This window comes from Urocitellus parryii (genome assembly GCF_045843805.1).
Source record: "Urocitellus parryii isolate mUroPar1 chromosome 13 unlocalized genomic scaffold, mUroPar1.hap1 SUPER_13_unloc_2, whole genome shotgun sequence".
Taxonomy (NCBI): domain Eukaryota; kingdom Metazoa; phylum Chordata; class Mammalia; order Rodentia; family Sciuridae; genus Urocitellus; species Urocitellus parryii.
The window spans coordinates 1,382,048-1,406,637 of NW_027551770.1; the positions used below are offsets into that span (position 1 = coordinate 1,382,048).

The 24,590-nt window shown below is 41.9% G+C and overlaps 1 pseudogene; it reads left to right on the forward strand.

Moving 5' to 3' along the window:
* The window catches only part of LOC144251416 (tyrosine-protein kinase SYK-like), a 49,421-nt pseudogene extending 25,278 nt beyond the window's left edge, over window positions 1–24,143 (forward strand).
* The last annotated feature ends 447 nt before the right edge of the window (window positions 24,144–24,590 follow it).

Sequence of the window (24,590 nt, forward strand, 5' to 3'; positions counted from 1 at the left end):
TGTGGGGTGGAGGAGGGGACAACGGCGGGGGGTATGTGTACAGAGGAAGCCTTCCACACTCTTTCTAACCAGGAGATGTTACTTCTGTAGCTCATTAACAAGGACCAACTGCTCATCCTGTGGTAAGTGTCACTAGACATACCTCTGGCAGCGAAGCAAATGTTTATTAGCACAAGTGCAAAGCAGAGTTTAGCTAATAAGAGTAGTGTTCATTGTTTTGATTGTACTTCACAACATACCCCTTGATGAACTGGGATTTCTGTTGAGTGTTGGTACAACCAACCTATTATCAGTGCTAGGATAGACAAGTTTTCCTAAGTTCTTGGTTGGGTTAAATTCTCTCTATTTATTATCTATTTATTTATTTATTTTTGGTACCAGAGATGGAACCAGGACACTTAACCATTGAACCAGAATCCTAACCCTTTTCAAAACTATTTTGTATTTTTTTAAAGAGAGAGAGAGAGAATTTTTTAATATTTATTACTTAGTTTTCGGTGGACACAACATCTTTATTTTATTTTTATGTGGTGCTGAGGATCCAACCCAGCACCCTATGCATGCCAGGGGAGCGCGCTACCACTTGAGCCACATCCCCAGCCCCACTATTTTGTATTTTGAAACAGGGTCTTGCTAAGTTGCTTAGGGCCTCAGGCTGGCTTTAAAATTGTGATCCTCCTGCCTCAGCCTCCCAAGCTGCTGGGATTGTAGGCATATAGCACATACCCAGCTAAATTCTCCCTATTTTCTAAAAGTATCTAAAATAAGGAAGAAACCCCCATGTCAAATCAGAAATAGGCCCTCTGTCAGATTTGAGAAATGGAAACATTTCATTCAAGTTCAGCCTTGAACTCTGGATTAACACATATGCAGGGCCATATGTGTAATCCATAGGGCCACATGTTGAGCAGGGTGACTTGGCAGGTAGATAAGATGTCTCCCAAGTGATAAATTGATATCAGGGAATTAGATCTTTCCGAGTAAACTGGTTCAACAAAAGCTTAGAGGAAGGAGAACTGGGAGGTGGATGATTGGTGAGATTTCAAAAGAAGTTCCTGGAGAAGGAGGGAGACTGTGAGTCTGGCCCAGAGCTCTTGTCCTGGCTCATGTCCACAGGGGGTGAGAACGAGGCTACTGTTCCTCTCCATCAGAGTTTTCCCAGTGTGTGCCTGAAGCCTCTGAAGGGAAACCCTGCCTTTCTTCTTCTTCTAGACTGCTAGGAGCTGACTTATATTCAAGGCAGGAATTGATTTTCTCATTCCTTTGGGGTACATCAGTGTGGACTTTCTGTGACCTCTAATGCCACCAGGCAAGTGGGCCTTCTGTACCTCACTTTGTGCCTGATACCCCACCCCTCACCCCCAAAAGCCAGATCCAAAGAAAGCCACATCGATATGTATGTTCTGCCAGGGGCGATTGCCACTTGGGATCTGAGTCTTTGTTGCAACCAAGGAGGCTGCTCAGGGGTGGAAAAGATTTCCCTAATATTTTTCTAGTTCCTTCTGCTCAAGTAGTAACCTCTACAGGAAGCATTTCAAGTGGCCAAGAGTCAACCTCACCCGCAGGGTAGGGAGGGACTCAGCCGAGCTCCGTTACAGAAGCAAGTTCAGGTAGGATGTCATGTATGCTGTCCTGAATTTATTTTCTGACACTAAATTTACTGTTCCTCTTTGCCATTATGGTTTCTAGAGTTGGTCAGCGGGTGGAATAATCTCAAGAATCAAATCATACTACTTACCAAAGCGGGACGGCAGAAAGGTGCTAAACCGTGACCCCCCTGCCCCCTGCTTGCTGTCCCTGAGCCACGGTAGGACTGGCCTGGCTCAGCCGGCGCTCAGCCCGCCCTCCCTGTCCACTGCCCGTGTAGCTGTGCTTCGGTGCTTTGCCGTGTGCAGCCCTCGTTTGTACCCGCAGCTCGCGACACCCACACCCCATGTGCACCTGCTTTCCGTGTGGGTCCTCAGTTGCTTTGTTATAAAGTCCATCCATGTCCACCTGCTGACGCTGCTCGAGTGCATCTTCAAAGTCATTGCAGTGAGAGTGATCAGTGGTAGCTAATATTCCTATCAGAAGAGCTTTTCAAAGACAGCCAATTTTTGCCTTGCCAGAATCACTCGGGGCGGTGTTATGTGATTGACTGTCAGTTGCATCTGTTGGGAACAGGTTTGGTAGGTGCACTGCATATAAAGACCACAGGTTGTATGCAGAGGGTGTGCCCCCCTCCCATTTCATGGCTGCTAGGAGGTTCCAGCGCAGAATTAGAGTCCATTATCCTAATTCATTAGACTTGAACCTTAGTTAATGAATTAGAATTGTGATGCATATTAACTCATTATCTAGTATTCATTCAATTCTTTCTATGTTGTCACAGTTCCAATACAGAACTTTAAATATAACAGAAAAGAGATGGAATAGGAGGGCTAGAAAAACTATTTTTCTTTTTGGGGCAGTTGACATCGAATTGATTTGTGTGTTTGGCTGTGTGACTGGATTTTTGAGGAGGGAAGTCATTTTTAATGATTTTATTTATAACGAATCATACATATGTGCATGAACTCTGGATTAACACATATGCACAATTGAACTTGAACTCTGGATTAACACATATGCACAATTCACAGGGCCATGTGTGTGTGTGTGTGTGTGTGTGGCATGGACTGCTTTTTCTTCCTATCGACTTTTGTCTTCAGTGGGAGTAAAGTTCATTCTTGCCATTTTTACATTCATCAGCACTATCCCAAACATTTTGGCATTTAATCGAATATTAAACTCATGGAAGAGATTGATTAAGCTAATTATTAAAATCAACATAAATAAAAAGCATAAGCACACTGCGATCCTATTCAATAGTAATTTTCCAAGTTGACAGCCATACACAGATGCCCTTGATCTTGTTGACCACAGAACAGAGAAGTATTTGAGGGGAACGGCCCCTCACACCCCTGGGGGGAATACTCGGTCTGCCTTGGTGTTGGCGGGCAGAACCCTGCACAGCTCCACCCCTGTCCACTCACCATGGGCAACACTCCCCTGGTGTGAGAGGCCCTGCTGGTTGGCCAAGATGGCTACAGTCCAGCAGGAGTCGTGTCCAGTGGGAAACAGGCAACGAGGTGTCTCCTAAGCCTAGGAGCTTCAAGACCTGCCCGAGGGAGGGTGCTCTTCAGGCATGAGTCTCCTTTTCAAAGTCATGATGTTGATCCAGTTGAAGTCAGTGACCGCCGTCCTGTGGCAGCCACACTCACAAAGTGCATTCGTTGTCAGGGGGACATCACGTGTCCAGGGCTTCATAGAGCCCAGGGCAGGCCCTGCCCGGGACAGGCTGCCTTCCCCCAGCTCCAGGCCCAGGTCCCCTCACGTCCTTGGCCACCTCCCTGACACAAGATTTGCCAGATGGCCAAGGGAAGGGGCATGGTCCACGTCTCCAAGCCCCACCCCTTTTCATTCATCATTCCACTTCTCCTGGCCTAAGGCCTACGTGCTACCTTACAGTCCCCAGCTGATGCGTCATCCCGGAAAGGAACACTTTCACCATGTACCTTGACCACAGCATCCTGTGTTTACCTTAATTCTATGGCTTACAGGCAGATGGCTTAGGGTTTGACCAGGGAAGCATGACCAATAGGAGACATATGTACACACACAGAGAGCACACATGTGACATACATGTACACACATATTCACACATGCATACATGTGCACACATATACCTATCTGTATGCATATATGGTATGTACACACACTAACTACATAGATTTATACATGTATGCACATGTATATGTGTTATATATAACATGGGCTCCACATGTATAGTAATGTATAGTAATATGCATGTCCATACACACTCATACATATATCAGTGTACACACAGATGTATTACATGAACTTACCTTACAAAATCATGGGGGCAGGCTTAGCAAGTCCAATATCCATGGGGCAGGTTATTAGGAAAGGAAAGTCAGAAGCAGGTTGGAACCTCAGAGGCATGTCCAAAGCTGTTTTCCCCTGGCAAAATCAGTCAGTCTCTCTATGCTACCCTTTCTCTTTCTTGGGAAACCTATATTCTCTTCCTAGGGACCCTCAACTGATTATGTCAGGCTCACCCACGATAATCTTCTTAACATAAATTAACTGTTTAGGTGTGGTGATTAAGTCTGCAGAACTCTTTCACTACAGTGCTGAGACTATTGTTTGATTCAATGACTATAGCTCAGGGTAACCAAGTTGTCATTTCAAAAACCCATCACCATGAAAAACCAATAAAACAGTCCTGTGAGACGACAAACCTCTGTCATTTTCTAAGTAGTCTTAAGCCAGCTAGGGTCCCTCACAATAGCTAAGGAAATACCTAGAAAATAAGATTTAGTATACCTTTTTAGACTACAGAGAATGTCTAAAGAAAGTTTAAGAATCTATAAATACGACTACATAAAAATAAAGCAATATACACATGATAAGAGCCATAACTTTGCCAAAAGAGAAATGTAAAAACTGGGAATAAGTATTATAAATAGTATCAATAACATGTATAGAATATTTATTTCCTTAATATATAAAGAGATTCTATAAATCAATAAGGGAAGTATTCAACTATCTAAGAGGATAATGAGCAGGGAATTTCAGTCAGTAATTGAGAGTAAAGTAAACATATATAGTTTTTAATATATTAACTGTTGCTCAAGTTTATAATAAGAGAAATGCAAGTTAAAACTATGGCATACAGTTAAAACTATGGTTATACAGTTATGGTAGCAGGCTAAGCAAATCCAATGTCCAGGAGGCAGGTTGTCAGTAAGGGAGGATCACGAGTAGGATGGAACCTCATGATCCTGTCCAAAACTGTTGCCTGTATGAAACTGAGACTGGTCCAAATCTAAAGGCTTAGTATGTTGTATCTCAAGGGTGTAGTGAATTACACTACACTTTATTAGAGAAAAAATGAAATGACACAATCTACAAGAAAGGCAATTTTGTGACATCTATGGAAATTAGAAGTACATAAAACAATCGTATCACAGATGTATATATATGAAAATGCTCATTCTAATGCTGAAAATTGTCAAATTCCTGTAATAATTTAAATGTCTTTCAATGGGAAATAAATGTTATCAGTTAAGTAAAATTGCTACTGTGAGAGAAGCTGAAATCTAGAATTATTTCCAAAATACAATGTTAACTGCTAAAAAGCAAAGTCATAGATAAATAGATAGATAGACAGATAGATAGTATTGACATAGTGTGAAATATTCTAGAAGAATACAGAAAATGCTGGTAATGCTTCAAGTTTTCATAGATGCCAAAAATATCAGTAGATAATTGGTAAGGGAGCAGGATTATATTATTTAAAATAGGGATTAAATATTTTAATGATTCATCAGGAATAATCTAAAAGAATTCATACTTATGTTCTCAAAAATGGATGAGGAGCTTTCCATTGTTTAACCATTCATGATTAAAGAATCGTGACAATTATGTCAAGTAGCCCATCTGTTATACTCAGGAGTAAACAACTTTTAACTTGTTAATTTGCTTAACATTAACAATTGTTTTTAACAATTCAGATAAAAAATATGTGTTGGAACTTAAAGTAACTCTAGCATCTATACAGCTAATGAAAAGTATGCTTTGATTTTCAAATGATTAGAGAATTTGAAATTTTCATAATAAAAACAAGAGTCAGATGCATTTTAAACTTGTCTTTAAAAATTAGTATCACGTTTGTATTTACTTATTTTTAATTTATTTTTTAGTTATAGGTGGACACAATGTCTTTATTTTACTTTATTTGGTGCTGAGGATCAAACCCAGTATCTCATGCCTGCTAGGCGAGCGCTCTACCTCTGAGCCACAACCCCAGCCCATGTGTTTATATTTATATAACTGAATTTAACTAAAGAATATAAGTCCTGGGAGTCCTTACATAGAATCATATCCTTCTTGTCATTAGTCCTGGAATTCTGTTTGTCTTTTTTAACGTAAGCACAAAACTGTATCCATCCTCTAACCCCAATATTATTCATAATTATAATGCACTAATAAAAACATTGATAAAAATGTATCCTATTAAGAAAAATGAGCAGAATTTGACCATCAGCCTTAAAGACCCGAAGGTGGCTTTTCAGTTTTGCATTTCAAAGACACATTTCCTAAGATGATTAGACTGAGATGTGTCCCCAAATTTCTCATTAAAAACCCACTTTTTTTTTCCTGTTTTACTCAACACATACATGGGTAATTGAGATATTTAAAAACATTTCTCTAAATACTCATTTCATAGGGCCCCACAGAGAGAACAGGAAGACAGAAATTCTCCAGGCACATCTTTTGACTTGGCAGTGCCAAGCCAGCAGGCTACATCACCGAGAAAGGGTGTCCATGTGGTTTTAGAGGGACAGATTTTACACCTTTACTGTCACATAAGAGAAGATTCCTTGTGCAGATCACGTGTGCTTTTGTGCATCTGAAACAACCCTAATACTGACCCACAACCTGGAATGACTGTGGTCATTCCACTGAAGATTACTGGTAGCCACGCATGGTTTACTGCAGCCAGTAGCTCCGAAGTTGACTGGCTGCCATCATGATTATGTTCTCACCTATAGGACTACAGCTGCCTCACTTGAAAACACCTTTCAAGAACCTGACAGTAAAAATCAGGATCTAGATAATAAACCGGAGGACACTTACGGTACTGGGAAACCAGGAAACTCGGAAGTAGCTTATCTCTCTGTGCCATAAGAGCATTCTTTTTTTTTTCCCTACTCTTGTTCACTTCCAAATTCCAAGCACTTTAATAAAAAAAAAATTGTCAAAAATATTTTCTATTTGCAGTTAAACCTAAACTATATAATATCAGGGACCATAACTTATAATCAAACATGACTTTTAAATTATTTCTATGGAATAGGCTATCATCACCTGAATTGATGAGATTTAAAAATTTCCAGTTTCTCTTTGGAAAGTCAGAAGCTCAGGTAGCTGGTGCCACCTAGTGGTGCCCAACAGCTGTGTTCTCTGTTTTGAGTGTTGGCAAAACTGGGTAAAAGGAACTGTCTGCATTTCCTTTAAGCCTTGTTGTTCTCTATGGAGAAAAGATGATAGTATTGATCAGGGCAGAGTAGATTCCCCAAACAAAAAGCAGAAGGAAGATGGCGAGGAATAGTAATGCTCACCAGCCATATGTTTTTTCACTAAAATTAACATTTCATTAAATGTTACGCAATAATAAATACCTTCATAATTCATCATTATGCCTTTGTTTTTACTCCGTACAGAGGCCTCAAATTGTTCTCGTCAGCTGTGTTTTGACTTCCGAGGTTTAAGCTATTGTTGTTTTTCTACCAGATGGCTTATTGACCCCTTAGGGAAAGGTGGAACTTGGATTTGTATCATCTTCATCATAAAATGGACATTGCTTTCTTACCTGACTCAGTGGGAACCCCCCATTTCTGCCACAGAATGTTCTGTCAAGTGCGGTGCCATCTTTTGTTCCAAACTGATCAGGCTCCAGAAAGCAAGGGGTGCTGAGGATGAAGGCATCCAGATAGGAGAGAGCTGACGTGGTTAATGGAGGGACTCGGGGCTCTCTGTGGCTGAACCCTGAGACCTCCTTGTCACAGGGTGGTCTGTGTGGGGCAGCATAGAATCAAGCCCTGAGCCACCTTTGCTGAAAATATGGAGCCCAAATTTTCAGAGGAGAGCCCCAGTCTATTTCCTTGTCCATAATAAGCCCCCAAAGACAAGGAGTATGTAACACACGGCCGATCTGAGTCTGAGGTACTCACGTCCAGGACTTTAGATTCCCCGGGTCAATCAATACTAATTCCTACTTAGTGCTTATACACTGTATTCTTTCCAGTATTTTTTTAAACAACTTCACCTCTGTTTTAAGATTGTTTCTGCAGGATTTCTATGTTAGGTATTTGCACTGTGATTTAGTTGTAACAAGTCTTTTTGAAGTCCCCTTGCTCTGGAGAACATTCTACTGGGGGGAGGTCGAAGCCTCAGGATAGTGTCCTGAGTGAGCAGAAGACAGTAGTTCTTAAGGCAAGGATTCATGGTCCCTTCCTCCCTGGTGGCCTATCCTGGGGTATCCTTTAACTCGTTGTCTGTTCAAGTTTTGCCTTGGGATCTAGAATTTTCCTATAGGGAAAATCAAAGTAAATTCAAAATTATAGTAAATGTTAACCTGAAAAACAACTTTTAAAAAAGTATTCCAGCTTAGAGTTTGTTTGAGGGAGGGAACTCAGCAAGAAGGATGGAGAACAGGGTAATTGTATTATAAATTGGACGTGAAATCATATACAATGTTTAAAAGAGGCAGATTGTCATTTGGAATAATCTGTACCTACTCCCCTCTATTAAAGTCTGGAGAGAAAACTCTTTTTAGCATCAATATTAGGTTACACTTGGCACCTCCCATTTATAAGGAGTAATTTTCTTTTATCCACCCGCCCACCCATCCATCCATTCACGTGCTTGTTTAACACATTTTTATTGAGCACCTATCATGCATATGGCAGACACTCATGCAGGCAATGAATAGTATACCTCGGGGAACTTTTGTCATTTTTGATATGTCATAGTTCTTTTAAACAGTTCAATAAGAATGCTGAGATGATCATGAGAACATAGATATGATGATATCCCTCTGACAGATAAGACCTCATGTCCTTTAGCCTCACCACTGTGGGAGGCCATGCCCTCAGCAGGAGAGGAGGACATCAGGATGCACCGAGATGCACAGCCAGGTGGCCCTGTGGTACATTATGACTGCATTGTTACACGTTGGTTTCTGAGCCTATAACTAATAAGGCAGATGAGGATTTAGTATGTCCTGTAAGATAAGTGACGGTGTAATGTTAAGCTTAAGTGTCTTTCTGTTTCTTTAAATTTCTCCCAAATCTGGTGTTATCTCATTTCTTCCTGGCCAGTGTTTGGGATAAATAAAGTTGCTACTCAGTTCATATCAATGGGGAGTAGGGAGGGATTTGGATTGTGGATTTTCTGTGAACTAAATTTAGTAGCAATCACATTGATTTTTTTTTTTAAAGAGAGAGAGAGAGAGAATTTTTAATATTAATTTTTTAGTTTCCGGTGGACACAATACCTTTTTTATTTGTATGTGGTGCTGAGGATCCAACCCAGCGCCCCATGCATGCCAGGCAAGCTTGCTACTGCTTGAGCCACATCCCCAGCCCAATCACCTTGATTTATCTTAAAGGTGAAGATGGTTCAGGAAATTCAGGATAAATGTGTTCAAGAAGGAGAGTCCTTAGGAATATAAGGAGTATATTTTTCCCCCATTTATTTCATGATGCAAATTGATGTTAATCAAATGCATATTATTCAAGTTTGTAATGACCCGCAAAGCTTTGCTTTAGATGGGCTTCTGTTACCTTCCTTCAGGTAATCAAAAAACATTCCTCATCTCACAGGATCCATAGCTTTGCGATGGCCCGGGTTGGTGGCAGCCAGACTTTGGGACCTGTAGCTTCCTGGCTAGGGCTATCTGCCAGCATCGACTCAGATGGTGCTAGATGTCCCCTGCGGCCACAGAAGCAGGTGGCAATAAAATGTACCTGCACGCTTTGGACTTAGGAAGTAGATGGTAGCAGCTGGTGGGTATTGAATTTTCCTTTTAAAATAACTTCCATGTAAAATAAGATCAGAGAGACAGAGTTAGAGCAGGAAAATGAATCCAAGGGGAGCATGAATACCCTCAGCATCTTTTGGTAGGTGGGAAACTGATGTGAAAAGCCACAGAAGTGGGGAGGGAATTCTTGATGAACGGAGGGGATGGTCTCCCCACACCCTCTGAGACCCCAGCCGGACCTGAGCTGCATGTACTCCTTCCACAATCCAAACAGTCGCTGGAAGAATGAGATAACCCTTTTTATTTTCCTTTTCGTTCTTCTGAATTCTTTCCTTTGTCTTCCCTGCATAAGTTCAACTGTGATTATTGGAAAATAAAAAATACTCAGACCTACCTGAGTGTGTGTCAGTGAAAAAAGTGATAGGGGGTCATCTGTGTGCTTCAGGCTCCCCATCCCCCAGGACCCTGCCAGAGAGCGCTGTGTCCTTCAACCCTTATGAGTCAGAACGAGGACACTGGGCTGTGGAGAGAGGTGAGAAACACAATTTTATTCTCTGGACATTCACAGAGCAAAGTGTATGGGCACTTGTAAGTGGGTAGAGTTGGCTCCAAAGTTCAGCGCATGGTCTGTAGTTGTGAGACAATTGTCCCGTGGTAGCAGCGATGTCATGTGTCCGTGAGCAGGACGGGCCTGTTGAATGAGATAGTGTGCTACCATCAAGACCCTCTCCATAAACTGGCTGTGTGGACAACATCCATGAGTCTTCTTCCGAATGTCTCCCCATGGAATTTGGCATCTACTCTATTTGCAGTTCTGAGAGGGTCATGTTCTTGGAAAGCCCTGTGTGTCCACTGTTAGTTTTGAAGAAGGTCCAGTCAGAGGTGTGGGGATGGAAGAGACGTGTGGGTCGCTCGTATTCCAGGTGTGTGGAGGGAAACTAACTCTGTGAGGCCGTGAGGAGACACAGTTCCTGAAGATACCCCCATCATGGCATGGCCTCAGAAGTGGGGCCTTTGGAGGGTTTCCTTGGGTCCTCTAGGTATCTATCTCCAAGTTTCTCTTTTTGTTAATGAACTTGGAGTCTGTTTAATGCTATAAAACACCTTAAGGCAGTGCTTTAGAATAATGAGAACCAGTTATATCTCATTTAATTAACTTCTGTAGGTCGGGATTTGGACCTGCCCCATGGGGTAGACTCAGGCTGGACCCTGCAGGTGGTCCAGGGCAAGGCCAGGGCAGCCTGTCTCTGTCTCCCCCGTGTACTAACTAGAGGTCCTCTTGGTTTGGTCCCTGTGACTGGGCTACTGTGGACTGTCTCACAACACGGTGGCCTCAGAACACCTTGCATGTCACCTCAAGACTTCAGGAATGAGGTTTCCCACAGACGAGGAAGAAGTCGTATGTCCTTGGAAGTCACACGCATCACTTCTCCTGCACTCCACTGGTTGACGCAGCTGTAAAGGCCACCAAGGAGCGGTGACCTAGGCTGCACCTCTCAGCAGGAAGGATGTCCCATCACTATCAGACCTAATTTAAAGCCACCACAGCCCACTGTTCCATCTGGGGTTGAGGACCCTTTCCTGATGCCTCCCGGCCCTGCCTTCAGTTCTCTGTCACACCCTACGTTCCCACGGCGACCAAAGGGGTGACCCTCACAGGGAATCCCACCTCAGGGTTGTGTTTCCGGACTGTGTTGCAGGTCCCCAGATAGAAGCCATGCCCATGGACACAGAGGTGTACAAGAGCCCCTATGCGGACCCCGAGGAGATCAATCAGGCCCAAGGAGGTCTCCCTGGACCGAAACCTGCTCACTCTAGAGGACAAGGAACTGGGCTCTGATAACTTCAGGATGGTGAAAAAGGGCTACTACCAAATGAAGAAGTAAGTAGCGGTGCTCCATTATGCTATCATCCTCCCCCCATGAGCAAACATTCTAGAAACTTCTAAGAATACATCTATGATATTCGTTTAGTCCTGAACTTAAGATCCAGCCTGACATGGCTGAGTTCTTTATACATTATAAAGTTTGTTTATTTCTGGTATTCTTATAATGAGAGCATCCATTATGTGTACTAACTATGGGTGTAGGAACTATTTCAGTTTTAGTACATACGCCTTATAGAAAATCGGGGAATGGAAACAAGCACATGCGTGAGAACAGCATATTCATACCCAAACACGACCACTCTTAACTACACTTAGTTATGTGTATTTTTTTGAAGTTTAATATGCACCTGTATACACACATGAATTATCTTATTTAAATAAAACAACAGTATGGTGTTCTCACTTATTTGGGGGAATTTTATAATGTGTCTCAATTTTCTTACCTAGAAAATTCTTAATTCCAAATACCATTAGGACAATTTGTTTTTTTTTTTTCTTTCTGGTATAATTGAAAATCACAATGTACCATAAATCAGTTAAAATTCCTACATTACTAAAATGACTTTGCATCTTACTTGATCTTTAGAAGGAATCACACATAGAATGTCCCATAAAAATACTGATTTCTAAAGTCCTTTGAGACAAACCCTCTCTTCAGATAGGTAAAAACACTAATACAGGTTTGATAGGGTTTATTGTTTCATTCTATTTGCGATGGAAGAAATTTTGGTAAAAGTGATGTTTTCTTGAGTAGGTAATTTGCATGATTCAAAGATCAAAAATATAGATGAGGACTAGGGCTGAAGCTTGCCTAGCATATGAGAGGCCCTGGGTTTATCCCCAGCAATGTAAATGAAAAACGAAAAACATATAGGCAAAAGCACACACAGAAACCCTTGCTTCTGAGGCTGCCCCTCCATATGTGTATGTATATTCATGTGCATTTACCATATGTGTGTACATATGCATAGCATATGTGTATGGGGTATATATATGTGTGTATATATATATATATATATATATATATATACACATTGTCCACGATGCTTATTTTTATATATGTATATAATCACGATCTTTTTTTTTTAAACTGAATATTAATTCTCATGTATTTAGGCACACATTTTTTCAACTTGTTATAGTTGGCCATATTTAAATTCCTTGCTTAATTAAGTATTAACATAGACATAGGTACATAATTTCCACTAGAGGGTATGGGGAGGGAAGAGGCTCTCTAGGTTAATTTGGGCCAAATAACATCTTCACCATACTGAGTCTTCTAGTCAGTAAGCACAGCCATCCTTCCCTGAATAATGAATAATCACAGTTTTGTTTCCTCCTGTCCAATCCTTGTGTTTGTGTGTGTCTTATGTATTAATCAGGAACTGTAAAGCAATGCTTGATAAAAGGGGACAGTAGCCTGGCCACTGATCCAACAGAGAAAACTTCCTATATTTTACCATTAGGAATAATGTTAGCTATAGGTTTTAGCTGCTCTCTATCAGAATAAAGAAGTGTTCTCTTATTCCTGCACTTCTCAGAGTTTTCTCTAAGAATGAATGTATGCCTAATTTTGCTGAACACTGTCCCTCCACTGAGATCACCATATGGCCTGTCTCCTTTATTGTGTTTATATGGTGGATGACACTGATTGGCTTTCGAAGGTTAAACGCACCTTGAATTCCTGGAATAAACTCTCCTTGTTCGTTATTTGTTCATTATATATTTTCATAAGTTACTGAACTTAGTGTATTAATATTTCTCTTAGAATTTTTACATCTGTGTTCATGAAGGATCTCAGTCAATTTGTTTTCTTTTCTTGTAATTATCTGATTTTTGGCATCAGAGTAATGCTGGCCTCAAAATGAGTTGGGGAGTTTCCTTCATCTAATATTTTTCTGAAAGAGTTTGTTGTTTCTTCCTTAAACATTTGCAAGAGTTGAAAGATTTTCACTTCTTAATTTTGACCCCTGCCTCACACCATACAGAAAACCAGTTCCCAATGGGTGGTAGACCCAAATGTGAAAAGCAAAATAATCAGCTGTGTAGAGAAGGCATAAAGGAGTAACTCCATGTCCTCAGGAGGGTCCAGGGAGTTTTCTGGGGTGCTGTAATGTTCTGAACCTATCTGTGTGAAAGCAACCACCATGGTCAACTACTGACATTCACCGAAGTTACAAGTGCTTTTCTCTCTAGTGTGTCAGAATGAGTCTCCGGTTCTTTTTTTGATCTATTTTATTGGATAGTTCTCTTTTTATTCTTCAGTTTGGGGGCTCAACAAGATACTTCCCATACTCCTGGGAATTGTATCACAGAGAGGTGCAGTTTTTCAAATCACGTACAATTAAGTTCTATTATTTTATTGAGGTCTCACTATATTAGAATATTTTCAGGAGTTCAACATGATCTAGGTGGTGCTTTTTGTTATAATATTAAAAAAAAATCTTAATTTTTGCAAACTAAGTTGAAGCTTGCTTAAAATTAACAAATTTCAGATGGAAAAAAAAGTATTTTTTTCCAACTGTGAGATTTAGCAATGTATGTTTCATAATTCTGCACTGAGAAATTTGTTTTCCATTGTTATTAAAGGAATCTTATGATCACATAATCTTGATTGGTAAATCACAAGATGTTACAGAAATCCATGTATGTTATGGTTGGTTTTATGTAGATGCTCTTTAAATATTTTACCATTTAGGGGTTTTGCTTGGTTTGGGGCATTCTTTAGCATGGTCCCCTACCATTATTTGTAAGTAATGTGGTGTTACTCTCTTCATCTATAAAATAAAAGAGCATGGTTAGAAGACTATGCATTCATCACATGGCATTATAAGATGCGCTCTGTTACAGATTTTTTGGTTTTGTTTTTTGTACCAGAGTTTGAACCCAGGGGCTCTCAACCACTGGGCTACATCCCCATACCTTTTTTAACATTTTATTCTGAGACAGGGTCTTGCTAAGTTGCTTAGGGTCTCACTAAGTTGCTGAAGCTGGCTTTGAACTTGCAGTCTTCCTGCCTCAACCTCCCAAGCCACTGGGATGACAGGCATGAGCCACCATGCCTGGCTGTTGTAGGTATTTGCATAACATCACTCTGCATAGGAATCATGCTTCATGGAAGGTAGTTTTGTAGACAGGAGTCATTCTGGAAAGTTCCCTACAGGTTATGCCCTGTTTTTCAGAGTGGTGAAAACAGTGGCTGTGAAAATCCTGAAAAATGAGGCCAATGACCCGGCCCTGAAGAATGAACTATTAGCAGAAGCAAATGTCATGCAGCAGCTCGACAACCCCTACATCGTGCGCATGATCGGCATCTGTGAAGCCGAGTCCTGGATGCTGGTCATGGAGATGGCAGAGCTTGGTCCGCTCAACAAGTATCTGCAGCAGAACAGGTATGGCAATGGGCCCAGAGGCCAAGATGCTGTGCCTGGAGGGACAGGGCTCCTGCTGACCCCAGAACAGCCTGAGTTCTATGGGAAACCTCGCCCTTTGCACCTTCCCACGGTAGTCGATGCTCAGAAACCTCGAGAGAGGAGGCACAGTCTCTGGGTCCAGCTACTTAGAGATAATCTGTAATCCACCCATTTTTGTTCTCCTTTACTCATTCTCTACCCACACTTCCGGTTTAGCAATAGAATCAGCCCCTCAGATGATTTGGACAAGAAGTCTGCCCTCGCTGGGCAGAATATGACCACACCTTTAAGCTACCTTCCTTGCAATTCAAAGCATGCTGTGAAAATCAAACCTATTGAATATCAGGAAAATGGAGTTCCATCTGGAAGTGCTGTTATGTTAACAAGGTTACCTCTGCTGCCTCTGTATAAGATTAGGGAATGAAGGGTCTCATCTTCGGTGTGCAGGAGGAGTGAGGGTAACTATCCATGGTTCCTAACAGCAGCCTTGTGGTTTTCAGGCACATCAAGGATAAGAACATCATAGAGCTGGTTCATCAGGTTTCCATGGGAATGAAATATTTGGAGGAGTGCAATTTTGTGCACAGAGATCTGGCTGCAAGAAACGTATTGCTGGTCACTCAACATTATGGGAAGATCAGCGACTTTGGGCTTTCCAAAGCACTGCAAGCAGATGAAAACTACTACAAGGTAGGAATGAGTCCCTGATGTTCAGAACAGCAGGTTGTCAAAAGCCCAGAGGTAAATCAACCTCTTCTTTATTTTATTACAGTAGGATTTTAAGAAGAAGATTCCCTAGTAACCATGTCAAAATTTTCTTATCAAACTCTGATTCTAGGGGGCTGGGGTTGTAGCTCATTGGTAGAGCACTTGCCTAGCACATGTGAGGCCCTGGGTTTGATCCTCAGCACCACATAAAAAAATGAATAAACCAATAAAGATATTGTGTCCGTCTCAACTAAAAAATATTCTTTTAAAAAAACTTTGATTCTATTTTTTTAAATGGAAATACTCAAATATGTCACACCTTGAGATTTACTCAAATTAGTCTCTTTCGAATTATGTTCCATGAAACAATACTCAATAATTTGTTTTGAAAAAGAAGGATGGAGTTCCTTCACTAAATTAACTTTGAAAACTATGGACTGGACAGGTTGATTCTTGTTAGGTTTCCCTAAGCCCTTTTATTTAACTGACACTGATGCTCAGAAGAGGGTTTTCCTCTGTTGTTTTTCTCAAACCTGATTCATGGTGTATCTAATAACATCTAATGGAACACTGTTCCAGAGCATCTGGTATGGATCTATTTCAAAACAGCCTTTAACGTACACATATCTACACATATGTCAAAGAAAGCAGATGAGAAATATCATATAAATCCATCATCTCCACCCAAATCATCATCTATGTCCAGATCAGGGCCCATGTCTTCCCACTAAATATGTGGAAATTGTTGGTATCCATTAGAATTAAAGTGTAAGAAATAAAAATAATAAAATCCTGGAAATCAAAAATCAAGGTAATTATGTGAGAGTAGAAAAGAAATATACCCTTTGGTTTGTTAAGGCAGAAATTATGCAGAATTGAGGATGGACTCTCAGGAAAACATAAAGTGATGACCAGGCCTAAGTATGTGTTTGTACTTCCTAAAAAATCAATTTCACAATGACCATTCCTGCTTGTCAAGGTGACTTCACTCCTGACTGTCACTCTTCTGCATGCCCTCAGATGAACTGATAACTAAAAGAAAGGAACAAGTCCCATCTTCACAGGAATGCAGTCACAGCATATTCAGAGGGTCTGTGTTGACCAACTGGAAAGTGTAACAGGATTTGTCACCAAGTTATTGGGACAAGTGTCACAGAAGGATTGACTCTTTGGGTTCCTAGAAATGTCCAGGGTTCTCATAAATAGAGAAGGCGCCCTGAACGGTCAATGAGTGAGTGGCAGAACACAGGGGACGGGGTGGCTCCAGACACAGGTTAGGGGGTTGCTTTGGAATCTTCCCTGAGCTGCACCACCTGCAGTAATCAGAAAAGTCCCCCTAGAGGACAATGCCCACCCATTCACCCTTTTTCTGAGAGGCAGTACGTGACTCCAGGAGGTGGCAAGGGGGTGGCGGATGTCAGTTATCTTGGGAATAGAAGCAGGCACTGGTTGAACTTGCCTGCCCTAGGGAGAGTATTTGTGACTAGCACCTGCTCCCACACAGCCCCCTCCTTGTGCCATTGCTCATAAAGCAGCTGCCCACTGGGGTGCAGGTAGGACCTGAGCAACCTGAGACAGGTGTCAGCAGGAGCCCATCTGAAGGCCCAGGGGAAACAGCAAAGTAAAGTGCAGTCTGGAAGGAAGGGCACCAGGACATATGGCAGAAGGAAGAGCCTTGTAAAGCAGGCATCAAGTTGGAATGCCATGGCTAATAGAAGAGAGGACAGCCAGTTGGGAACAAGTATTAAAGGAAGACATGGAGAAATACACATCAGAATATGAATGCTGTCCTTAGTATCTACTGCTGCTGCATGAAAGACCACTGCAAACTCAGTGCAGGGAAAGACCAACCAGCACCCATTTACTGATACTAAACTGGTTGGGCTCAGTGGGGACAGGGTGTTTCTGCCCCGCCCAGTGACTCAGTTTACTAAAGGAGCTGGGGATCCATCTCCATTGTGCTCATTTGTACAGCTAGAGACTGACTGACCACAGCCTGTGGCCTGAGACCTCCACTGGGCTGTGGGCCAGCACGCTTCTGTGTAGTGCCTCCTTGTGGCCCTTGGGCTTCCTTGCAGCATGGCGGCTACAGGAAGCAGGGTCATTTTTCCCTGCTTCTCTTGGGCACTGCAGCCATAGCTCACCCAGATTCAAGGGACAGGATGGACAGATTCCCATGATGGGGAATGTTGACATTCTATTTTGTTTTCCCTGCAGAGTCTGTTCCTTGTAAGTTGCTTTTCTTTTCTGTTTTGATTCATTCTCTTTTAATCTTTGAAGCTTTCTGCAAAGATCTAGTAACCTGCTTGTGCTTGGATGGGTCCCTTGAGAGGAAGAGCAACATACAACTGGTGGTTGATTTTAAAACTTCCACAGATATTAGATATTAATGTACAGTTGAGGAGCAAACCAGCAGATCTCTGAGAATCAGAGAAGGAGAAAAAGGAGGATACTCAGAAGTAAGGACCCTGTTAGAAGCAGTGAGAAAGGACCCAACACCACTGAAAAGATAGAGATAGGGAGGCTTTTTAAGAAAATTTATATTTATTCTAATAATCGAGTTCAGGAGGCCATAAAGCTGGCAAAATAAAACATAAAAGAATCAAGAGTTAAGTCAGATCACAGAGAAATAATAGGAATGGAGGCACATGAGCTCCCCAGTGCCTGGGGAGCCACACAAGGCAGCCTGCTCCGGGTGGTGTCACAGCTGTATTCACAGTGCCCTAGATCCACAGCTCCCCACAAGGGCAAACATAAACACTCAGTGTTGTGCACTCTAGCAGGATCGGATCTGTAACAGCAAATCCCTGGAAACCACCTTGTGTCCTCTCAGTAGGAATCTGGCTCTGTGAGTCCTGAGAGCTTCTTAGGAAGCACACACTGCAACTTTCAGAAGTAACATTATTTTGCACGTGTCAATCTAGAGCTGTGTCCAAGATGCATGGTTAAGTAGGGAAATTAAAAGTAAGGTACAGAATACACATTCCCTAGTTTTATTACCAAAAAATACATATTACCCGCTTATGCTTGTATCTAGCTTGTTCTTGAAAGATACACCAGATCCTATCAAAGTTGCTTGTATCCATAGAGAAGCTGGAGCTAGTAATGGAGAGAGGCTGACTTTTCAGCATGTTTAGGATGTGTTAAAGGTTTACCTTGTTATTGGTTCAAAATTCAAAATGAACTTGAATTAGCACACCTGACTATATGGTTCACAACATTGAAAATCAGAAAATGTAAAAATAATGTATCACATGATTAAGACAGCAGTATAGTTGGTTGTGTAATTTTGAGAAGTCTAAGGGTATCCTACCATCTCCATAGTGACATCCCCAGATTGCTACTGCTGACCTACATCAGTGAAATGAAATCAATTTTCACTGAGATCATGTCCCTCTCACCACCCCAGGGAGATTTTGTTCATATGAAAGGGAACATCAGGGAGAGATAACAAGACTCAACAGTGTACCATACTAATCCCAAACCCTCCAGGGCTTCCCTATGCACAGTTTTGATCTTCTTAATACTACTGGATTTTTTTTTAATTAGGAAGTTTAAAGCATTTAATTTCCATTTTTTAAATGGCACAGCAAATAGCCTATGCTAAAATAATTAGCATTGGCTTAAAACTACAGACCAACACATAGTTTTAGTTGAATATGCTTGTGAGCAGCCCGGTGTTGGCATGCAACCTTGACCTGACACTCAGGCTTGGCTGGTCCATTGCCAACTTCAAGTTCCGTGAAGCCGTGTGCAGCCAAGAGGTGAAAGAAAAAGACAAGAAAAGAGAAAAAGGAGTGAGCAGTTTGACAGTTTGACCCAACCAATTCTTAAAAATATATATTTAAATCTAAAATTAGTGCTTAAAGTTTTAAGATTTCATAGGATTTTAAAATTCATTTCAGAGCTAAGGACATGGTAGAGTGCTTACCTGGCATTCATGAAGGCCTACGGTCAATCCCCAATATCACCAAAAAAATTGTCTTTTCATTCCAAATATACACACACATACACACACATGCACAGAGCATTGTGTGAGTCATACTCTTCTCCATTTTAAAAATTGTGTTAAAATGCATATAACATAAAATTTACCACTTAACCATTTTTAAGTGCATTGTTTGGTCATGTGCTCATGTTGTACAACTTACCTTCAGAACTCTCTACATCTAAAAACTGAAACTGTATCCATTAAACTACTTCCCACTCTCCCCTGTACATCTCCTGAATATGACTTCTCTAGATCCTTCTGAGTAAGCAGGATCATACCATATTTGCTGTGTGGCGACTGTCCTATTTTGTTTAATGTGATGCTCGTCGGTTTCTCCCGTGCTGTAGCAGGCATCAGAATCTCCTTCCTTTTAATAGATGAATGTCTGTGCAGATGACATTTGGTTAATCCACCTGTCTGCTGATGGTCACTTGGCTTGTGTCCAGGTTTCCACTAATGGGGATAAAACCCTGGTTCACATGGCTTTTCTCTCCATCTGCTTTGTGTTCAGGCACAGACCCACGGGAAGTGGCCCGTGAAGTGGTATGCCCCCGAATGCATCAAATACTACAAGTTCTCCAGCAAAAGCGACATGTGGAGCTTCGGTTTGCTAATGTGGGAAATCTTCTCCTATGGGCAGAAGCCCTATCGAGTGAGTCATCCATGTCTACACACTTCCTTCCTAAACTATGTGGCTTATAGAAAGGATAAGCGCCAGATTATCTGCCCAAGAACCTGACAATCATGAACTCTGGGCACCCTGAGTCTCTTCTTACCTTTTGACAGTGGTTATTAACATGATCTCAGTTTACACGGACCTGAAAGGAATGGTGTATTTTCTTCATGGTGTGTCACACATATAGATATGCATAAAATATCCAGACCATGTTTCACTAGAGCTAAAATATAAACAATGACTATTGACAGAAACAAATTTACAGTTTGTTTACACTTCTCAGATTTTTTAATCAAAGTGTAATATCAAAAAGTATACAGATCCTAAAATTCAGCTCAATGAGTTTTCACAAATGAAGCACACATGAAATCAGCCCCCAGATGAGGAAATAGAGCAGAAATCCAGAATATCCTCATGTTCTAATCAGCTTTTTGTGGTTGTTGTTTTGTTTTTGTCGCTGTGATTAAAATACCTGAAAAGAACAACATAGAGGAGGGAAATTTTATTTGGGGCTCACCATTTCTGAGGTTTCAGTCCATAGATAGCTGACTCCATAGCTCTGAGCCCAAGGTAATGCAGAACATCATGGCAGAAGAGCATGATGAAAGAAAGCAGCTCAGAACATGGGAATCAGGGAGCAAAGAGAAAGAGAGTTCTGCTCACCAGGGACAAAATATAAACCTCAAAGGCACACCCTCAGTGACCTATCTCCTAGGTACACCCTTCCTGCCTTCAGTTACACCTAAGCAATCCCTATTGGTGAATTAACCCATTGAGTAGGTTAGGACTCTCATAACCTAATCATTGCACCTCTGACAGTTCTTGCATTGTCTCACACATGAGCTTTTGGGGGATACATTGTATCTAATCCATAACACCCCATTCCCTGTTCTCCACATATAGCTCTTCCCCCAATCTGTGTACCGGATCTAACTTCTAACCTCATAAATGATATGCCCCTGGCTTGTGACTTATATAACTGACAACACAGCCCATACTCTTTGGTGTCTTGGGCAGTGAGGTGGTTATTTGGGTTTGTTGGTTAACACTGTGTTTCAAAAGCTCCTGTGTATTTTGCATGTCTTAGGGGATGAAAGGAAGTGAAGTTACCGCCATGCTGGAGAAAGGAGAGCGGATAGGGTGCCCTCAAGGGTGTCCCAGAGAGATGTACGACCTGATGAACCTGTGCTGGACCTACGAGTGAGTACCCAATACTGCTAGCACCTTACCCAAGAGCTATGGAGGATGATGGCATCACTTGGCATGAACAGGAAGCACAAATTCTACCTTGTCATGCATCAAGATATGCCCTTTCCTAAACAACAATAGGGGAGGGCCAGGAACTGTCCTCTTTAAGATACAGTCAGATGTCCCTTAGTGACATGGACATGTTCTAGGAATGCATTGCTGGGTGACTTTTGTCTTTGTGCTAATGACATAGAATGTGTTTACACATACAGATGTCTACAGTGTCACTAGGAGGTATGATCTTATGGACCACTAGGTGGCGTAAGGGATCCTTGCTTCTGCAATCTTAGCTGCCCCATCTGAGAGCACCCCTGGTTCTACAATATATTAGGAGATTCTCCTGATCACAGATGGGTTCATTGTCAGGGGTCCAGCAGAGCATGGCTCAGGGTCATCACATAACATTCGCAGGCTACCTAGCACAGGCAGAGTCAAAAGTCAATCCCTAATTCTGGGTGCAATGCATTTTCCTTCCCTGATTACCTCCCACACAGCCCCTGAGCAGAATTCAGGTGCATTCAAAAAGCTTGAATGGCACCCGGGAGCCACAGGGCATGTTCTCTAAGAGCAATCTGTGGACCCAGAGGCCATGGTTTGAAGGGCTATTAGTTTCTCAGGAACTGCTGTTGAAATGTTTGCTATTCCAAAGATATTGGCAGTACCATTTATTTTGATGCCATTTGACAAAACTACTCATCTTGGTTTTGCAGAAACCGCTCTTATAATAGAGACTCTTGGTTCTTGGGCATGTTCTGTGGTTGTTCCCGTGTGTCTAGACTGAACGAGGTGGAACTGCAGCTGTCTTGGGTCAAAATGGTTAAATGAGGACAGTTGTATACCGCTTAACCTCAAGTTCTAGTTTACCTACTGGGCAACTTTAACCACTTGCATTATAGTGAAAAGTATTGCAAAATGAGAAAAATAACTTCTTAGCAAGGATAGTCTCAAGGTTGTAAGAAACACAGTCATCCCTCAATGTCAGGGGTTCCCCATTCACAGGTACAGCCAACTGCAGATCAGATTTCTATAGATGGAAAATATCATGTCTGCACTGAACATGTACAGACTTCTTAATCTTATTGTTATTCCTTAAACAATAAAGTCCAACTATTCCCATAGTAAATACAATTTACATCCTATTAGATAGTGTAAGTAATTTAGAGGCAATTTAAAACATACAGGAGGACATGCCTAGGTTATATGCAAATACTATACTATTTTGTAGAAGGGATTCAAGCATCCTTGGACTTTGGTGTCCTTGGGGGTCCTGGAACCAATTCCATGTGGTCAGACTGTACTCCTAAGGGTTCCATGACCTCTGCTCCTGTTATGGAAAGCAGAGATAGCTGTAAATGTTTTTTTTTAAACCAATTCTTATTAGTCTTTTTATTCTTTGCTAATAAAACTTGAAACTTCCATTTGATCCAATAAAACTTTTAATAATCTTTCTTTAGAAATCCATTTTTATATGTTCTAAGTAAAATAATTACTGAATAGTGAAAAATATATTCTCAATTCCACTATTCATTTTTTTATTGGTTGTTCAAAACATTACAAAGCTCATGACATATCATCTTCCATACATTTGATTCAAGTGGGTTATGAACTCCAATTTTTTACTCTGTGGCGCAACGGGTTAGTGCGTTCCACTGTTAACCTGAAGGCTGGTGGTTCGAGCCCACCCAGGGACGTCAGCGAGCTCTGTAAATGTCTTTTTAGAGATCAAGATTGCAAAAAACCTTAACCCGTAGTTTGCTTACTTCAGCACCTCATTGGCTCAAAGAAAGGCCTTGCCCTGTTAAGATTTGCAATAGAGAATGCTTGGGTCTTTGTCTCAGCCATGAAAAGAGGGAAATTTTGCTGGTCCTGGTGATGCTCTCCTGTCATCCCAGCAGCTAGGAGGCTGAGGCAGGAGAGGGCAAGTTCAAAGCCAGCCTCAGCAACTTAACAAGGATCTAACTACACAACTTATCCAGATCTGCCTTTGAAAGGGTAGGAGGGAGGCTGGGGATGTGATTCAGTGATTAAGCACCCCTGGGTTCAATCCTGGGCACCAAATAAATGGGGGAAGTTTCAGTAAGAACCCATATAACATCCCCTATCAGAAAACTGATACATGTTCAGCAGGAATGTGGGGAGGAGAGTTGCAGCTATGTCCATGTTTTTGGACTTAAGAAAATCGAGTCAGACACTACCTATCTGCAGCACATTCACCTGAGAGGTATCTTCAGACATGTTGCTGGCATCACCAGGAAATTCCAAGAACTTAGGGTATAAAAGATTCTGAGTTCTAGTAAAAATTTTTCTCTAACTTCAAAGTGGACATGAATCCCCCGGGGATCTTGTAAAAACGTAGATTTGGGTTCCACAGGTTTGGAGTGGAATCAGATGGGATCTATTTCTCATGGGCTGGGGATCACCCAGTGATGGGCGCAAAGACTGTAGGGGACCACCAGGGGGCACAGCTGCTTGAAATCTGGGCCTGCGAAGGCCCCAGTTTGGAAAATGCTTTTCACAGGCACCTTGACCCCCACCTGGTCTCTTCCCCTTCCAGGGTGGACAAAAGGCCCGGGTTTGTAGCAGTGGAGCTGCGGCTGCGCAATTACTACTATGACGTGGTGAACTAACAGCCCCGTGCCTGCCCACCGCTGCCTTCAGTCAAGGAGCCATCTCAGGAGCATGTATTCATAGGCATCCATTTCCAGCCCTTCCATCTCCAGCTGTTGGGGGAGAGAGCCGCCCCCGGGGGGACATGCTGGTGACTTCGTAAGCAAAACCTGTCCTAGGACTCACCAACCACCAAGCCAACGGGGTCCCACAAGAAGACAGAGGACATGTGGACTGGAGGGGCTGCCAGACTGGTTCGTGTCCTTTGTCTGGGTGGATTTTGTGCCGACGGATTCTAGGATGTTTCTAATTCCTTTCGTGTCATTCCCGTTCTTGGGGTCTTTGGGGTTGCAGAAAGCCCTGGAGACCTGAGGGCAGGGCTCCATGGCTCCAACCCAGTTAGCACTGACTTCGGAAATGAAGGAAGGGGAGGGAAGGGCAGAGGAAGCCGACTTCCCCTAAAACAG